The sequence below is a fragment of the Pseudorca crassidens genome, chromosome 1 (genome assembly GCF_039906515.1).
Source record: "Pseudorca crassidens isolate mPseCra1 chromosome 1, mPseCra1.hap1, whole genome shotgun sequence".
Taxonomy (NCBI): domain Eukaryota; kingdom Metazoa; phylum Chordata; class Mammalia; order Artiodactyla; family Delphinidae; genus Pseudorca; species Pseudorca crassidens.
The window spans coordinates 61,121,164-61,138,927 of record NC_090296.1 but is presented as its reverse complement, the minus strand read 5'-3'; the positions used below and the strand labels follow the sequence as shown (position 1 = coordinate 61,138,927).

Sequence of the window (17,764 nt, the reverse complement as noted above, 5' to 3'; positions counted from 1 at the left end):
ACAAAACTCTCACCACAGCTAGTCAGTGGTAGCACATTTAAGAAATATCAGTTTTATTCTCTGTACTTGTACTTCCCTAATGAAGGTCCCAATGTTGTTGAAAATCCCCATTCCTGAAAATGTTTGTCCCTATTCTTTTGATCTGCCCAAGGATCACCTTAGACAGGACTTCATCTTCAAGATACAACTCAAGGGCTTACAGGCCCACTCATCTGTGATCATTAAAGACTTCAGCACTTGGCTAAGTCTTCACCTCCCGGTCCCCCTACAGTTTCACTGGCCCTGTAGATGAATGACTCTACATCCTCACCAGTGGTTTTGCTTTTACTCCACTCCAGTCACCCACAATCATACTATAGACGTTGCCCTTCCCAAGTCTCTTCCACTGCTGAAGTGTTAAACGCCGGCATCCCTCTCTCTGTCAATAACCTTGTAGCCTTCCATTTCTTTCCTTTTCTTCTTACTCACATTATACCTATTCTTTGACCTCATTGAGACTTCTTATCTTTTCACTCTTTCTTTTCCTCCCAGTTAGTCCAGTTAGTCCTCCCAGTTAGTCAATTCCCTACCAGATTCACTTCTTTATGTAAAATAAAGCCAAGACTTCAGTAAATCTGTTCCTGGACAACTTCTTCTGTCACTGAGATACTGGTTTCTAATAAGTGAATCAAAACTTATTTATTCATCGATGCATTCTTTCTTTATTTTTTTCTTTTTATTTTTTTAACATCTTTATTGGAGTATGGAGAAAAGATGAACATAAAGGATAAGCAGATGATAAATGTCAGCAGAGAAATTGAAACTCTAAAGAATTCAATTTCTAGAATTTATAAGCATATATCTCAAATGAAAAATTTACTGGATTACCTTAATAAGAAATTGGAGACTGTAAAGAATAGGTCACTGAACTTGAAGACAGATCATAAAAATTATCCAATCCGAAAAATGTAGAGAAAAAAGACTTGCAATTAAATTAACAGAGTCTTAGGGACCTGTGGGACAAGAGCAAGCAATCTAACAAATGTGTAACTGGAGTCCCAGAAGGAAAGGAGAAAGTTAAGTAGAAACAATACATGAACAATGACCATAAATTTACAAAACTTGGTAAAAACGTTGACTTACAGATCCAAAAACTTAGGAAACCTCAAGTAGAATAAACATAAAGCTAACCATACCCTGGCACATCCTAATCAAACTGCTGATAAAGAGAAAATATTAAAAGTAGTCAGAAAAAGTACACATTACATACAGGAAGACACAGATAAAAATGATGGCTGAGAAATCAGAAAAATGCAGACCAAGAGAAAGTAGAATAATATCTTTAAAAAGCTGAAAGGAAAAAAGAAAAAACATTAAACAGGATTCTACACACAGTAGAAATGTCCTTCACAATGAGAGTAAAAGACATTTTCAGAGGAGTGAAAACAACAAATTTCATCTCAGCACACCTGCACTATAAGAAATGCTAAGGCTAGTGGGAAGTGATACCATATGGAACCATGAATCAATAAGAAGGAATGAAGAGCACTAAAAATGGTAAATACGTGGATCGATATAAATAGTTATCTCTTTCTCTCCTCTTAATTCCTTTAAAAGATTACTAACTGCTCAAAATAAAAATAAATGTATGTGGTCAAATTTATATAATATGAAGAAGTAAAATATATGGTAACAATTGCCCAAAGAACTGTGGAATAAATGGAATTGTACTCTGATAGGATTCTCATGTATTACATGAAGTGGGACAATATTAGCTGTAAGAACACTAAGTTGTGAATGCATAATCTTTAGTGAAATAACTAAAAATCAGTAATACAAAGAGCTTCATTAAGAGTCACATCTCAGACCTAACAAATCTGCCTCGAGATTGTCTTGAAGATACTCTCTGGCAGGTCAAATCAGAGTGCCTTCATGAACCAGGTACCATGATGGTAGTGCTTTATCATGAAATAGCTGATACGGCTTCTTGGCCTCAGATTGTCTATGGCTTCCCATACAAAAATGGTTGTAACTTTCTTATTTATTTCTGTTAACTGCCATTCTTTTTGCTTCTTGAGAGTGAGAACCATGTCCAAAATAACTTAGAATGAAAAAGTGTCTCTTCTTTGAAGGAAAAAAAAAGAATTATTGACAATTTCTTTAATCCTTACATTATGTTCTGTGGGAAAATCAAAAAAGTGACCCTAGATGGAGATTGAGTAATAGACTTAATGGTATGTTCTAGGTAACTACATGGACTTAACACTATTGTTAGCATAAGAAGAATTAGGGGAATGGTAATCCTTTCTCCTTCTACAGTGATTTTTCTAATACCTTGAAATATTTTATACTCTGATTGCATAGGGGTATTTTATATTCTTTATAGCTATTTTTAATAACGGCAAGGTTCACCTTCTGAAGTGCTGTGCTGGTTGACAGAACTCAAGCCTGGGACTTATAACATCAAAAGAAGTTCTGATATTTCCATTTAACTCTAGCCTTTTATTCACATTCTTTTATGTTTTCTTTTCCAGCCATTCTTTCATTTTTCCAGTGGTAATGAGAGAGATGATTGGTTAGAATAAGTCTTTTAGTCAAACAAATAAGCTGACATCTGCCTTTGAGAGCAGTTTTAATCTTCCTTTGTGCTGAGGTAAATCAGATGCCTGTCAAGCCACGAAACGTTTTACAAATTCATTCATTTTCTCTCCTAGTAAAATATGCACTGGTTTAGGCATCAAGACCACACTGTAGAGAACTGTGTCCTTCTGAAGTCGAATAAATCCTTGAACACATTGTCATTCAAGGAGTAGAGCAGGGATGCTTTAAAGCGATATTCTTCTGGAGACTTCCCCACTGATAAAAGGAAAACTTTTGCTCATTTGCAGGAACAAGAGAAGTTGAAAGATTCATGTTCCTCAAAAAGAATAAGTAAAATCACATTTCACAGACCAAGACATTTGAGGTTATTGTATTGTACAGATCCACACCAAACAAAGAGGCATGCATTTACTCTTTTGTTCATCCAACATGAAGACATTGCATATTGCCTGGATTCTGACCTCAAGGATCTTACCTCCTTTGTAGGAGACATACACATCTACAAATACTTATAATACAATGTGAAAAATCAATCATTAGTATAATCCCCTGTGTACTAGAGAATTTAACCTTGCCAAAAGGGATATCTGGCCTTTGCCCTTGGTAGGCTTCTGGAGGTGTTCTCTAAACGCTTGGAATATCATGCCAGGTAAGAGTGTCTTTACCTGCTGGAAAGTCAGATAAATAGCACTGGGGTTTAGGGTGGAGGCTTTGGGTCACACAGTATTAGCTTGATTTCCTGAGGGGCTGGAGCTGGAGATCAGCCACTGATCAGTCAACTAAGCTTAAGTGATGAAACCCCCGTAAAAACTCTGGACACCAAGGCTTGAGTGAATGTCCCTGGCTGGCAACATTCCATGCTATCATCAGACATCAGTGCTGGGAAAGTAAAGCTTTCCATGACTGAATGGGGAGAAAACAACTGGAAGCTCTGAGCTTGGTACTTTCCAGGATTTTGCCCTAGATACTTCTTCCCTAGGTTGATTTAATCTGTATCCTTGTAATAAACCATAATTGTAATGATAACAGCTTTCAGTAAGTTCTGCGAGTCTTCTGGTGAATTATCAAAACTGAGGGTGGTTTTGGGAACTCCCTGAACTTGCAGTTGGTCTCAGAAGTGAGGATGGTCTTGTGGACTGTGCTCCCTCTAATACCACATCCCCTATATCCTCAATGTCTTCCAAGATCTTCACCCTGCTCTGACTTAAACCTAGCTTTCTTCTAAGAACACTTCTTCTTCTGAAGGCTTCTCAGATAGTGGCTGTTTCTCTCCCACTTTAACGTCTGGACTTAGAGGTAGGATAGGTGCTCTCCATTCTCCTCATTGCCATTATGGACCATTCTCGTAGCCGCTTCAAGAAAACCTCCACTTTAAATCTCATGCTGTCACTTTCTGCCACCCACTACCCTTCAATGTTACAATTATTTACTTCCCCATGCCCTAGATTACTCTCATACTACAGTTGACCCTTGAACAATGCAGGGGTTAGGGGCACCAGCCCTCCTTGCAGTCAAAAATCCAGTATAACTAATAGTCGGCCCTCTGTTTACATGGTTCCTCCATGGTTCCAGTTCCATATCCAAGGATTCAACCAACTGCAGATCCTCTAGAAGTGTAGTATTTACTATTGAAAAAAAAAAAACCCAGTATAAGAGGACCTGTGCAATTCAAACCTGTGTTGTTCAAGTGTCAGCTGTAATTACTTTACCTGTTTGGTGAATGTGTGACTTTTGTTAGAGAAGTAGCAACCTGAACAAAATCCAGACCCTGATCTGCACCAGTCAAGACCCCTGTCCAATCTGGGTTCTCCCCACCCCGAGTTGATGCTTCCATTGATCAAAGGCCTACTTTCTCTAATGTGATTTTTATTGAGTTCTTTGAGGTAGTTTGATCACATAACACACCAAAGTTTTGGTTTTATATAACTCTGCATTCTTTTTGACTCCTTAGTCATTTCATGAGATATATCAGTGGTCAAAGACCATTCCTAGGAATATATTTACAACCCATTCATTTTTTTGGTTACACTTCAAACAGTTATTAAACCCTGCTATGTGCCCAGGAATGTGATTTTTTTTACTTAAGATTCAAAGATAAAAGAAATTATACTTGTCCTCAGTAAAATCACTGCCCAATCCGGGGCAGGGCAGGAACTTAAATATACATTGTAGCACAAAGTGATACTAAAGCTATCGGACTAAAGCTATTGGAACACAAAGGAGGGAGTTCTGATGGAATCTGTTGGTGGTGGGGAAGTCAAAAATCCCGTGCAGAGTCACTGTGAGAAATGAAGGAAGGTTAAGGCTGTTGCCTTTGACTCTGAAAGAACACTTAGTGCTACCAGTTGGAGCACAGCCAAAGGAGATGAACCTGAAAGTGGGGAAGGAGTGAAATCATGTTAGTCAAAGAAAATGGAGCCTTAAGCCTGAGAAAGAGAATTGGTGTGGAAATGATAGTTGGGTTCAAATGTGGGAAGTGCTGTCTTTCAGGAGGATGAATGTGATTCTTAGCAGCCCCAGACTGCAAAATTTAGAAATTATCAAAAGTATCAGGTTTCAAATCATCTGGAGAAGTTTTGTCTCCCTTGGAGTGTCCTAAAATGCAACGACTGCTTCAGGAGGTAATGAGACCTCTGTCACTGGAGAGGCTTAGGGATGGTTTGGACATGTCTTTCAAGGGATGTTTTAAGGAGGATCAACTGGTCATTTAGTGATTGGACTAGATGGCTTTTATAGCAGCTTCTGTTTCTGAGGTTCTACACTTCTGTGCCTCTCTTGGCTGTCTGTCATCTGGCACAACCCAGGAAGTAAATGAGGGTGGGGAATATTACTCTTCCAGAGGTACACACTTAGTTTACACAGCCTTTCCTTTCCTCTGTGGCATTTCTTCCCTAATCTACACAGAGCATATGCAATCAGCAAATTTAAAATGTAGAGTTATTTTAATACAGTGGAAGAAAATGTCAACATAAGTAAGATAGAGTAGGTAGGTTTTAAGTTCATAGCCTAACATTATTTAATTAGCTTGGCAGGGATTTAAAGAATTAGCCTCTTGCAGACAATTCCTTTTCACCCTCTCTTATTCACTGGGCTCCTCTATCTGTATCACCAGGGTTCTGAGTGCTGACAACAGAATCCTCTCTGGCTGGTCTAAGGAGAAGATGAATTTATTTAAATAGTACAAGCAGGTATTTTATATAAAATATTAAAAAAATAAAAGAAAGATTATCAAAACTCACCCTCTTCACACAGGTGCAATACACTTGTAGAATGTTCTTACTTTATTAGTTTCTTGGGGCTGCTGTAACAAGTTACTAAAACTTGGTGGTTTATAATCACAGAAATTTCTTCTTTTACAGTTCTGGAGGCCAAAAGTCCAAAATTAAGATATTCCAGAGCCATGCTCCCTCTGAAGCCTACAGGGGAGGATCCTTCCTTGCCTCTTCCAGCTTCTGGTGGTTCCTGGTGTTCCTTGGCTTGTGGCAGCATCACTCCAGTCTCCACCTCTACATGGCCACCTTGCCTGTGTATCTTTCTCTGTCCTTGCCTTTTCTTAAAGAGCACTAGTCATTGGATTTAGGGCCCACCTTAAATCAGGATGAATTCATCTCAAGATCCTTACTGATTACATCTGCAAAGACCCTTTTTCCAAATAAGATCACATTCTGAGGTCTTGGGTGGACCTCAATTTTGGTTAAACTCTATTCAAGCCAGTATTCTTGCCATAACTGAAACTGGGGTCCACACTGAGGACCCTGAATTTCTCTCTCAAGAGCATCTCAAGAGCATTCTTCCAGGGCTCCCATTGCCCCTCTTCCCTATTATTCCATTATTCCTCTGTGTTTATGTGAAAAACACATCCTCCTTTGAGATCTGTATCCTGGATATTCCTTCTTCTTTCCTTTCTTAGCTATTAAAAGATAGACATTTCCAGAGTATATTTAAAACAACAATGGCAAAATTAGCTATACATTATTTATGAGAGTGTGGTGGTTTTGGACTATGTCAATTTAGCTGAGCTATGACTGTTGCTGTAGGTTGTCAGGGTAAAATGAGCATAAGTGAAGCAGCAGCCATTACTCTGTGAAGGTCCTGGAGGTTAGATGTAGGGAGAGAAGAGACAACAGCTGTCCCTACCCTGATGCATGAGTTCTTAGGTTCCTGCTGTGACAACTGGATGGGTCTGGTTTCAGGAGTCCTGCTTAGTGACTTTCCCAACTTCCTTCAACTCTCTCCCTCAGACTGCTATATTCCCAGCTTTCCCCACCATTGTGGAAGGTATTATAGCTATAATAAACCCTTTAGTCTGTAATATTTATAGAGATTCTACTTCCCTGATTAAATCCTGGCAGATACAGATAGAAACACAACAGCATTCCCCAGTAGCATGTAGATTACATACAGCAGACTTTTGGGGGGTTTTTTGTTCATTGCTGTGACCTTAGAACAGTACCTGGCATAAACTAACTGGTCAATGCATTTTTTTAGAATAAATTTATAATAAGCAGAGTTCAGGAGAAGGTGGTGATGGAGGTTTGAAAATGTTGAGTTGGATAGGCACTTGACCATCTAAGTGAAGGTGTCTAATAGGTAGTTGGTACTCAGGAAATGCCTGGGGTAGGGATAGATATGTGAGTCATCAGCCTAAAGGTAAAGTTGTAGCTGTGATAATGCATGAGATTGCTCTTGGGGAGTGGACAGAGGGAGAAGATGCTTGAGTGTAGAACCCCAGGGAATATCAACTTAAGTGACGTGCAGAGAGGTAAGAGGAAAATTAGACAAGAGAATGTCAAGGAAACATTGGTAGGATAAATCATTAAGAAGGAGAGAATATTAACATTGTTATATGCAATTGGAAAGTCCCTAATATAAGGTCTGAAATGTTTCATTATATCTAGCAAAAGGAGAACAGTGATGACCTTAATAAGAGCAGGTTGATGATAGAAAACGAGATAGCAAGTGCTGATTGTTCTTCCTGAAGTGTTGGCCCTGAATGGAAGGAAGGTGCAAATAAAGGGGCATAGAGGGGCAATGGAGGGTTGTTTTTTCTTTTTTTTTAAATGAAAAGCACAGTCTTTTAGAACAGCACACATATTTGTGTGTGTGTGTGTGTGTGTGTGTAATTAAATATTGCATCTACTGGAATATAGACAACTGAATTGAAATCTGTTATTTACTAGCTGTGAGATGTCGGGCAAGTTACAAAAATCTTTTTATGCCTCAGTTTCCTCATATGTTAAATGGAGAGGTTCGTGTCCTTACTTCATATTCTTGTGAGAATTAACAAGATTTAACTGAATTAAACAAAAAATTAATAAAATGAAATAAGAGAAAATCCTTGGCAGCATGCCAAATGCCTAAGATCAATACATGTTATTGGCTGAGATACTTGCTGATGCTAAGGAGGAAAAGCAAAGAGACAGTCCACCACAAAAGAGGGAAAGGGGACAACTTGTGAAGGAATTCCCTGAGGAAGCTGGAGGGCAAGAGATCCAAAGCAAAGTGGGGAATTTGCTTAAGAAAGAGATATGTTTTCCCCCAAGATTAGAGGGAAGGAGAGAAAGATGAGTTTGGTTGTTAATAGTTTGTGGTGGGGGGGTTGGGGGAGACTTCCGTGGCGGTCCAGTGGTAGGACTCCATCCTTGCGTTGCAGGGGGCACGGGTTTGATCCCTGGTCGGGGAACTAAGATCCCGCAAGCCCTGTGGCATGGCCAAAAAACAAAAACCAAAAAACTTTGGGGAATAGAGTGAATGAACATGAGGGATTTTCTACCTCATAGATGAACTCTGTTTTTTCTGTGAAACATCAGAGGTCCAGCGAGAGAGAATTAAGGAAAGACAGAATGAAGTAGCGTACTTGAAAGGAGTGGTACTGATTTGAAGTAGCAGTTGTGGGGAATAGGAAAGGTGACTGTGTAGGGATAGATCAAAGTCTTGTCAGGCGAGGTTATGGGTCCAGTTTGAGATGAAAAGCGATTTTCAGTAGTAACAATCCCACGCTGTTGAGGAATTTCTCTAGCCTCCATTCAGCAGCTTGGGTTTAGAGATGGAGAACATGGATAGGATTGGTCAGGGGTGGCGATTTTGCTGGGCAACTGCAGAAATGAACAGGGAAGCAAGGATGTTGAGAGTGCTAGTAAGAAAGTATCTAGAGTAGTGCATCCTGGGTCTGGTCAGAATAGGGAAACCTGTGAAGTCATGAGGGTCTGACGTTGGAAGTTCTGACCTGAAGAGCATACATGCTAAGACAAGACGTGAACTATCTGGAAGAGCTGATGCTTGTGTTTAGGGCACAGATTTTTCTAAAGTTGGCGAGAAATCCTTCCTGCCATTTCTGGTGCTTCCTTTCCTTCGAGGTTGTGTCAAGCTCCAAGGGTATTTCACACCCACATCTGAAGTATCTGGAGACTCTTCTGGACCTTGGTTGTTGGTCTACATTTGTTACAGCTCAATCATCCAGGGACCAGCTTTCACAGGCCACTATTCGGCTGCTCCCATGCTTGTTCCAGGTACAGAACTCATGGATGAGACTGGTAGCCCTGGGTCTACACTCAAGCCTCCCCGCTATGGGATGTGGCCAATGACTTCAGGGTCCTGCCATACTTGTAGAGTTCTTCCAGGGAGCAAAGTCAAGAGGCTCTCTATCTTTGGAACCCACAGACCTCTCCCTTGCCCTGACCCCATCATGTTGCCAGGGAGCTCCTTTTATTCTGGAGGAATATTTCTTCTCAAAATGTATTCTCTCAGTTGGCCTAAGCCCTACAGAATAAAAGCCTGGAAACCAGCCACATACCACACTGAGGCAAGAACCTAACAGTGTGTTGCCTATTGAGCTGGGGAAATAAAGGGATAAAAACATTCATTCAAATCTAAAAAGAAAAGAAACAACAAAAACCACTCACATAATATTTTAAAGGATGCGCTTAGTTTGTTTACTATACTGCGTGGGAAAAAGGATATATATATATATTTTTTTTTTTTTCACTCAAGAGTATGAAAAAATTCATTCACTGGGAGAAAGGACTGAGTCATTTGTATGCGGAATTCACCTCTGAAAATGGCAGAAAGGGAAGTGTCTGTACTAGAACCAGCACCAGTGGTCTTTTTATCCTGTTTCTCAATTCCAGGAAAAAAAAAAAAAATCCACAAAACTGCAGTTGTTAAACTGGGCATTAAGGACACCTCCATATGTTAGTAGGAGTTAATCAAACTTTGGAGAAGACATTGCATCTTAAATCCTGTTACAGAGTTCTTTCTAGAGATCATCTATTTAAAAAAATTAACTGGAATTTTGATAGCACCATGTTGTTGCTGCTTGATACAAACAAGTGATTTGATGGGGCACAATGGTGTTCGTTATCCAGATTTCTGCAATAATATCAGATTTCTGCAGTAATATCATGTCTCCCCAAATAAAACAAACTGTTTCAAAAATATCCCTTATATACATTTTTTCATTTCTTCTTTTATCATTCTTATAGAGAACTGCAGTGTCAAAGCCTGCCCTGAGGGGCCAAATCAAGGTATTATGCATCAGTGGAAACCAGGAATTACTGACAGTGTACATAGTGGCAGTGGCCTGAGATTACTCTGTCATCTATGTCATCTAATTCCCCTCTAGAGACACAAGGTCTTATCCCATCCACACCCAGCTCCCCTCCCCAGACACACTCGGACACCTCTTGTATTCTCTGACAAGACAGAGCAATATTTCATCAGTTCTCCCTAGCCACTCAACCCTGGTTTTAATATAGCTGGAATATTTTGAGGAGCTTTATCAAGATGTAAACCTTATCATCAAGGCTTAGTTCAAAATTTAAGTTGTTCCAGCTGTCAGGCGAAATACAACTATGTCAAATCCAGAACTTCTCTATAGAAGTTCTCAATGTTAAAATCTCCCTCTGGTGGATTTTAAGAGCATGTGTTCTCACAAAGAGATTTGGATAGAATTTTCCAAGAAAATAAATAGGTGCTAAAATGTTGCAGGTGTGAAAATTACATCTAAGAATCTCTAAGTTTAGAGCTGATAACATAGCAATTAAACTTTTACCATCAAAAAATAATAATTCCAGTGCTAAAGTAGAATTGTTTTGGACAAGTGTGAATATTGAACTTTAAAATTTTGTTCTCTTATGTGACTACCCCAAGTGAGTTAAGGCATCTTTATGAACTGAAAATGCTGATTTCCCACTTCATTGTTTAGTGAAGAGAAGCATGACGTTTCAATTAGGAAAGAATGTGCCCCTATCTGAATGAATCTGGCATCTGTATATTCTCAGCTTTGTTACAGCTGTCAGTCAAATCAGTCAAGGTCCAAGTGCCAAGCCCTTAGACCACTTGAAATGTACATGCACTTGCTTTAAAGAAGAAACATTTATTTATTTTTTAATTGATTTTGTTTCAGCAGCAATCCCTCTCCCTGTCCTGGGAATACATTTTGGCTGTAATTCTGTGGAGTCAGTACAAATTTCAAAGCAGCTCCCAGTCCTTCCCCTCTATCAAGCGACTCTGCTGACCCACTGCTTGGTATACGTTTATCTGAGGTAGGGCAAAAGTAAGCCATGGCAAGAACACAGGAATACAGCAGGAAAAAAAAACTACACAGAAATTCTCATGCAAAACGAAGTGCTAAGCTGCCTGCAGTGCTGACCATTACACGTTTACAACTGAAAAATGGAGGTCAGCAGTTAATGAAAAATGCATTTTCTTTGGCACAGATATATCAATGGCTCAGTCTTAAATTGTTTGCAATAATGTTTTATTAAGGCTAATTTTTTTCAAAACACATTATTCTAAATTTCTAACCAAGGGCACATTTGTTTTTTTCAAATGATTAGGCAATACAAATAAAGGGGGAAAATGAAGTAATTGTTGGACTCATTGAGGAGAGCATAAATAACAAAAATGACAGATTTGCCTTTTATGTAACTTCTTTACATCCAAAACCATCTTTTTATTGAGTGAGTTCTGTAAGAGATAAGACCACAGAAGTGTGGAATGGTCGTTAAGAGGATAAGCCCTCTGCTAGATTGCAAAAACAAATCTGAGCTCTGACTTTTTTAGCTGTGTGACCTGAGCCTCTTATCTAACCTCTCTGTGCTTTGATTTCTTCATCTGCAAAATGAGGGTAGTAAGTAGAAACTTCCTCATAGTGTGGTTGGAAGTTCAATACAACAAAACTGAGTGGAAAGTCTTAATACACATGGGTCTCATAAATTTTTGGTTCACTTTCAGATATTAACAGTCTCATTTTCAGACATTATAAAAAGCAATTCTTTCTAAATTGAAATGTTAATTTCTGATTCAATTTAAAGCTCCCTGTCCCTGTACCAGCTTCAGCCTGACCCATGCTTGGATTCTACAGTAAGGAAGAGGCGAGTGGTTGGATTCTTTATTATTTCTTCTTTTTAAAAATTTTTAAATTGAAGTATAGTTGATGTACAGTATTATATAAGTTACAGATGTACAACACAGTGATTCACAATTTTTAAAGGTTATACTCCATTTATAGTTAATATAAAATATTGGCTATATTCCCTGTGTTGCACAATATATCCTCGCAGCTTATTGGAGTCTTTATTATTTCTCTACATTATTTTCCCTCACTCCTTTTTTCTGCCTTTGGCACCTGTGAGGGAGAGGGAAGGGCCTTAAGGGACAGGAAGGCTCTTCCTTGATTGGCAATTATAACTGTGCATGGGTGACCTCTGGGAGTGGCTCTTTCTCTTGTGGAATTCCTTGGTATGTTCTTCAGCATCACCCCCATGCCTTTCTAGAGACTTCCCCTGTGCCCTTCTCTGGCCCAGCAACCTCTGCCAGCTGGTCTTGCTCCCCCCCAGCCCCTCCCTCTGGTACACGAACTTCCTGCTGAGGTCATCTCACTCCGCCAGGCAACCTGGGTCCCTCCAGGTGCTCCCACCTGTCTGCCTGCTGTGCTGTCCATTCCAGCTCACAGGAAACACCGCCTCTGCCCCACTTTGAGCTTTTTCCAATTGTAGTCTTTCCTCTTCACTCTGTCATCAGAAGTTCCAGCAGGTCTCTTGCTCACCTTCAAATTTTCCAAATAAGAATCAGGCACCGTCTCTGTGTCTTACCAACCTCAGGGGACATCTGACAAGCTCTCTAAGTGGTTTTATAGAAGCCCCCATGCTTTATTGACTGGGTAGGAAGTCACTTTCCATCTTCCGTGGGAGGGAAAGTGCACAGCACTCTGACAACTCTCTCTAAGGAAATAATCTCCCTCAATCTTACTTTCTTCTCTTAAATATAGAGTGGAAGTGGGTGATGGGCTGAGAGAGGTGGACCAGCACCTCTGTTTAGAATTTGAAAACATTTTCTGGGAATCCCCTGGTGGTCCAGTGGCTAGGACTCCCCGTGTTTCTACTGTGGGGGGATGGGGGGAGGAATGCAGCCCAGGTTCCATCCCAACTACAGTTATCTGCTTGGGGTCTTGGAGGTCTCACTGGAAATTGAGACAAAAAGAAAGGTTATAGTAAACTCAGACTGTGCCTGTGTAACAACTGGGTTATTTGAAGCAACGAATACAGTGGTGCGTTCAAATCCTTATGATGTGGATGGACTGGATTGACTTTGGCATGATGTTGATAGAAGTGATTAACATTTTAGAGTTATTTTAGCTGAATGTGTGACATGCACTAAAAGCCTGTGGTGGAACACAGTTCACAGAGCTGAATTATGAAACTGTGTAGGCAGGAGGGAAAAGAAAGGATAGGTAACATGCACATAGTAACTGCTCAGTAAATATTTCTTAAACTGAATAAGTGCGTGCTAGACCTACTGTATTATGTTCTTGAGCAAGAGGCAAAAACAAAATTGTTCTTTTGACTGATTAAAAAATAATGTTACATTGTAATTCATACTTTAGACATTATTTTATATGGGTATCCCCTGCATACTGAAAGTTCGATTTATGCCACATCCCTTTTATGAAAGACCTACATTAGTAACTGTTTTTGCTAAGGGAAAGAAATCCAAAGAGGATTTTTGCTTCTACGAAAAAAAGCAAAAAGCAAAAATAGCAGTCGGCGTTTGTTTTGCAATGAATGATTATATATAGAGGCACCACGCAGCCGAAGTAGGGAGAGAGGCATAGCCAAGGTCCTTCCCCAGAACTACATTCAACATCTCAGCATCAAGCACCATAGCTTTGAAAAGTGTCTGTGAGCATCTGTGTTTTATCTTGATTTATTTTGCGTATCTGTTAGCAAAATGCGTCCTAAGGTAATTGCTTCTTTGCTTTATGCCATTTCTGCTTATGAAAGGTTTCAAAGGAATGCTCTACTTCCAGATAGCAGGGGAATCCTGTGATACTAAATACTTATATAATGCTTACCACATGCGAGACACAGCTCTAAACACTTTGAACATATTTAGTTCTTTTAACAATCCTGTCAGGTAGATGCATTATACGTCACAAAAGAAACGGAGGCACAAACAGGTCAAATAATCTGCACAAGGTTAAATTCATGGAAAATATGTAATTTAAACTCAAAAGTTTGGCAGTAGACAACTATACCATGCTTTCACAAACAGTATGGTTTTTTGTAATTTACATGACAATAGCGATTTCAAGAGGTGGGCATAGCAGACTCAAGCACACTCAAGAGACCACATGGCCATGGGGCTATAGGGGTTTCTGGAAGAAAGTAGACTACTCCAGCTCCTGTTTTAGTTCCTTCTATCACCTTCTATTGGATACATTTTCTTTACTATTTAATTTGCATCACAACATGTTAATTTCTAGAATAAATTTATTACTGTTTCTCTGAAAGCAAAAATAATTAAGGAGAAAATAAATTAGCAAATGCCCCATTAAATAGATCAGACACTTTATGGCCTGGAGTCTTTTCTTTTTTTTAAATGAAAAAAAAAAAGCTTTTATCACTTTTATTTAAAAGCAATACACACTCATGACTGAAAAATTAGAAAATCTCTATGTACAAAAGGGAGATGTCATCCATTACACAGCTGCCTCATGATAACCACTTTTAATATCTTAGTAACTGCCCTTTCAGACCTATGCAGACATATGCTCGTTTGGGGGTGTGTGTGTGTGTGTGTGTGTGTGTGTGTGTGTGTGTGTGTGTGTGTGTGTGTGTGTGTGTGTGTGTATTGGCTCATATAGCTTTGAAATAGACTTTTCACACAGCAATGTTTTGAATGTTTCTGTGTCTATAAAAATTCATCAGCAACATCAGTTTTAGAGTTTAATTACTGTTCTGTTGTATTAAATACAAGAAATATGCCTCCTTTGCCCCATCCAGTTTTTCACTGTTAAAGGTGTGACAGGCGATTGTTTACTGGCAAATTTGGGACCCAGATGTTAACCACATTTCCATAACACCTCACCCCCATCGTTCTTCCAAGGGCCTGAGCCACCTTTTGTGCTGTTACTTCTTTGCTTCAAGGGTTATTTATGTAATAGTTTGCTTTGCGACTAGAGGAGGAGCAAAATTTCATTTTGAAATGGGGAAGGGCCAAGGGAACGGGCAGAAAAGGAAACAATGGCTGGTACCACATCCTCTCTGCATATTCTCAGTGGCCTGGGTCGAACATCTGTGCTCAGAGTTCTCCCAAAGACCCAATTGTTTTGTTTGGTTGGCTTACCCTGAGGGTTATAAATCCAGCTTAGAATCTATTAATAAAATATGCCCTATCAGGCTTCCCTGGTGGCGCAGTGGTTGAGAGTCCGTCTGCCGATGCAGGGGATACGGGTTCGTGCCCCGGTCCGGAAAGATCCCACATGCTGCGGAGCGGCTGGGCCCGTGAGCCATGGCCGCTGGGCCTGCGCGTCCGGAGCCTGTGCTCCGTAACGGGAGAGGCCACAACAGTGAGAGGCCCGCGTACCGCAAAAAAAAAAAATGCCCTATCATCTTACCTTCGTTAGGACCTGGTAAAATTTGAATGTAGACTCCGGCACTCCTCACGAGCTCTGCACTGGAATCTGCCCACTTCAGTTTCCACCCCTGGCTCTGTCCTGCACAGTGAGCAGCCTCATGTACAGAGTAGAGACACCTTGGCCTCCCCTCCAGCCTAGAGGTGTCTGTATCTGCTCTGCAGTCGGCCACACTGGGCCTGGAAGTGGGCTTGGGACCCCTGGGCAGGGAGTGACAGGGGCTGTGCTCTCTAGGAGGTGCTGAGTCAACTGAATCACTAATTATTCCCTTTTTTTTTTTTTTTTGGCGGTACGTGGGCCTGAAGTGTGCCTGGCACCCCTGCTTCACACGTGCTGCTATAACTGAAGTTACAGTACTCCCTAACCTTCACATCCTCCAGGGCTGCTCTTTCATCATCACGTTCCCTGCCCTTTTGATCTAATCTAGGTCAAATACACCCACCCCTCCAGCACTCTCTGGTCTCTTGCCCCTACTTGTCTTCTTAGAACTTACCACTAAATGCAGTTACATTACCCATGTGTCCATCTGTTGACTCTCTTTCTGCCTCACTAGAATTCCGCTGGAAAGTAGTTAATCTTTGCAACTGCATCTCCAATGCCTAGAACAGTGCCTGCCAGAGTGGGCACTCAATAAATATTTGTTAAATTAATGAACAAATTACTCAGTTTTGATTAAAAACACAGCATTATTCATACATAATGGAATTCTGATATTAATTTCCAGTTCTTTCTCACTAAGAAATGGGGACCTTAAGTGACGATATACAATTATGTAATTATGTCAGTATTCTACTATAGTCTGAATATTTCTATGAATTTTTAAAAAAATCATAGGATATAGTATCAGAAACCAGTGTTCTGGCTAATTGCATGAGCAGTGAAATTTCAGTTCACCCAGGCAGCTGTCAAAGAATGGTGACTTCCTGATCAGGCCAGGTGGTCCCACCTGGACTGTGCAATCTTCTCACCTGCTTCTCCCAATAGGAAATAGGGGTAGGCATTCTCGCTGCTTCCTCAAGGTCAAAGTGAAGTACCATCCCTTCCCCACTCCTGCCCCAGCAACTGCCTAAAGAAAGGAGAGAGCAGAGGCAGGGCACAGTGTAGGTGGTGAGGTTGCCAGTCCTCAGGAGGAGGGAGTGAGCAGGCAATCCAGCCATTCCCTTCCTGGACCACTCTCAGTGGTTCTGAGTCCACCACCCATGGCCCATTCTTCCTGCTTCCAGCAGAAGACAGACATGTAAGCAACACAGACATGCCACTGACCAATTCCAACTTAATTGTGGAAAAGGAGAAAAGACCAGCATTTAAGTTGCTTCCTGTCATCTAAGTAAAGCAGTGTTTTGGCTGATGGAGCACGTGCCTAGGCAGGTGTTATGATGGCTACATAGATTTAAATCTCTCTCTAATTATATGCCTTTTGTTTTTAAATTAAGAATAAAACGTTTTATATCTTAAAGAAGGCTACATAGCTTTCACCTGCAAAATGGCTTTACTTTCCACACCTGGCCCTTTGCTGGCTTTGGGTTGTTCCTTAGCTGGTGAAGCTGACTGACAGATACAGCCCACTCCAAAGGAACAGCCCTCTCTCAAAGAATGGGTGATTTGTTGTAAATGTTTAGACACTCTGCTCAAAAATCAAACATCAGTCAAAAGAAACAAAATTATGATTTTGTGCCTTTGAAAGCTTTTTTTTTTTTTTTTTTGTAGTTTCTGCTAAAAAGAAAAATGCCACCAAAGTGCATCGAAACCAATGCAACCAATCTTGAAATCCTTGACTAACAGAGACTACATTACAGAAGAATGTATTACTGGGCGGGACTACTCAAAATAATACAGGTAACGTGTGGCTGCTTTTGTTTTATTTTTATTTATCCATCAATAATAGTGAAAACTTTTCTGTATGTGTTGAATTCTTGTTCTCAGAAATATCATTTAGTAGTAGAGAATCCATAGAGATAAATGGGAGTTGTTGCACCATGTGTGTTTTTTGAAAACACACAAAAAAAGACGCTGTCCTGCTGTTTCACAGAGAGGCAATAGGAAAATCAGTGAGCTAGGGCGGGTTTGCTGAGATTGGTGATGAACTGAACCACACGCCATCAGGGCTCTTGTGAAGCGATGGGGCATCATTGGGAAATGAGGTCCAGGATTGTTCCTTAGCCCTATAGCTACCTTTGCACTCTGGTGACTTTCTTATTAGGCTGTCATCATGTTAACTACTTAATGACAGATGGCCCTTGAGTGACCTATACCTCTGCTGTGGGTCAT

General features: G+C 40.3%; 1 long non-coding RNA gene across 1 annotated transcript in view; it reads left to right on the top strand.

The window, feature by feature from the left end:
- The window catches only part of LOC137227655 (uncharacterized), a 114,191-nt gene extending 96,864 nt beyond the window's left edge, over positions 1-17,327 (top strand). Inside the window, exon 3 of the long non-coding RNA XR_010944953.1 lies at positions 17,204-17,327. This is a non-coding gene — a long non-coding RNA (uncharacterized lncRNA). The remainder of the gene's footprint in view (positions 1-17,203) is intronic.
- Positions 17,328-17,764: the final 437 nt, after the last annotated feature.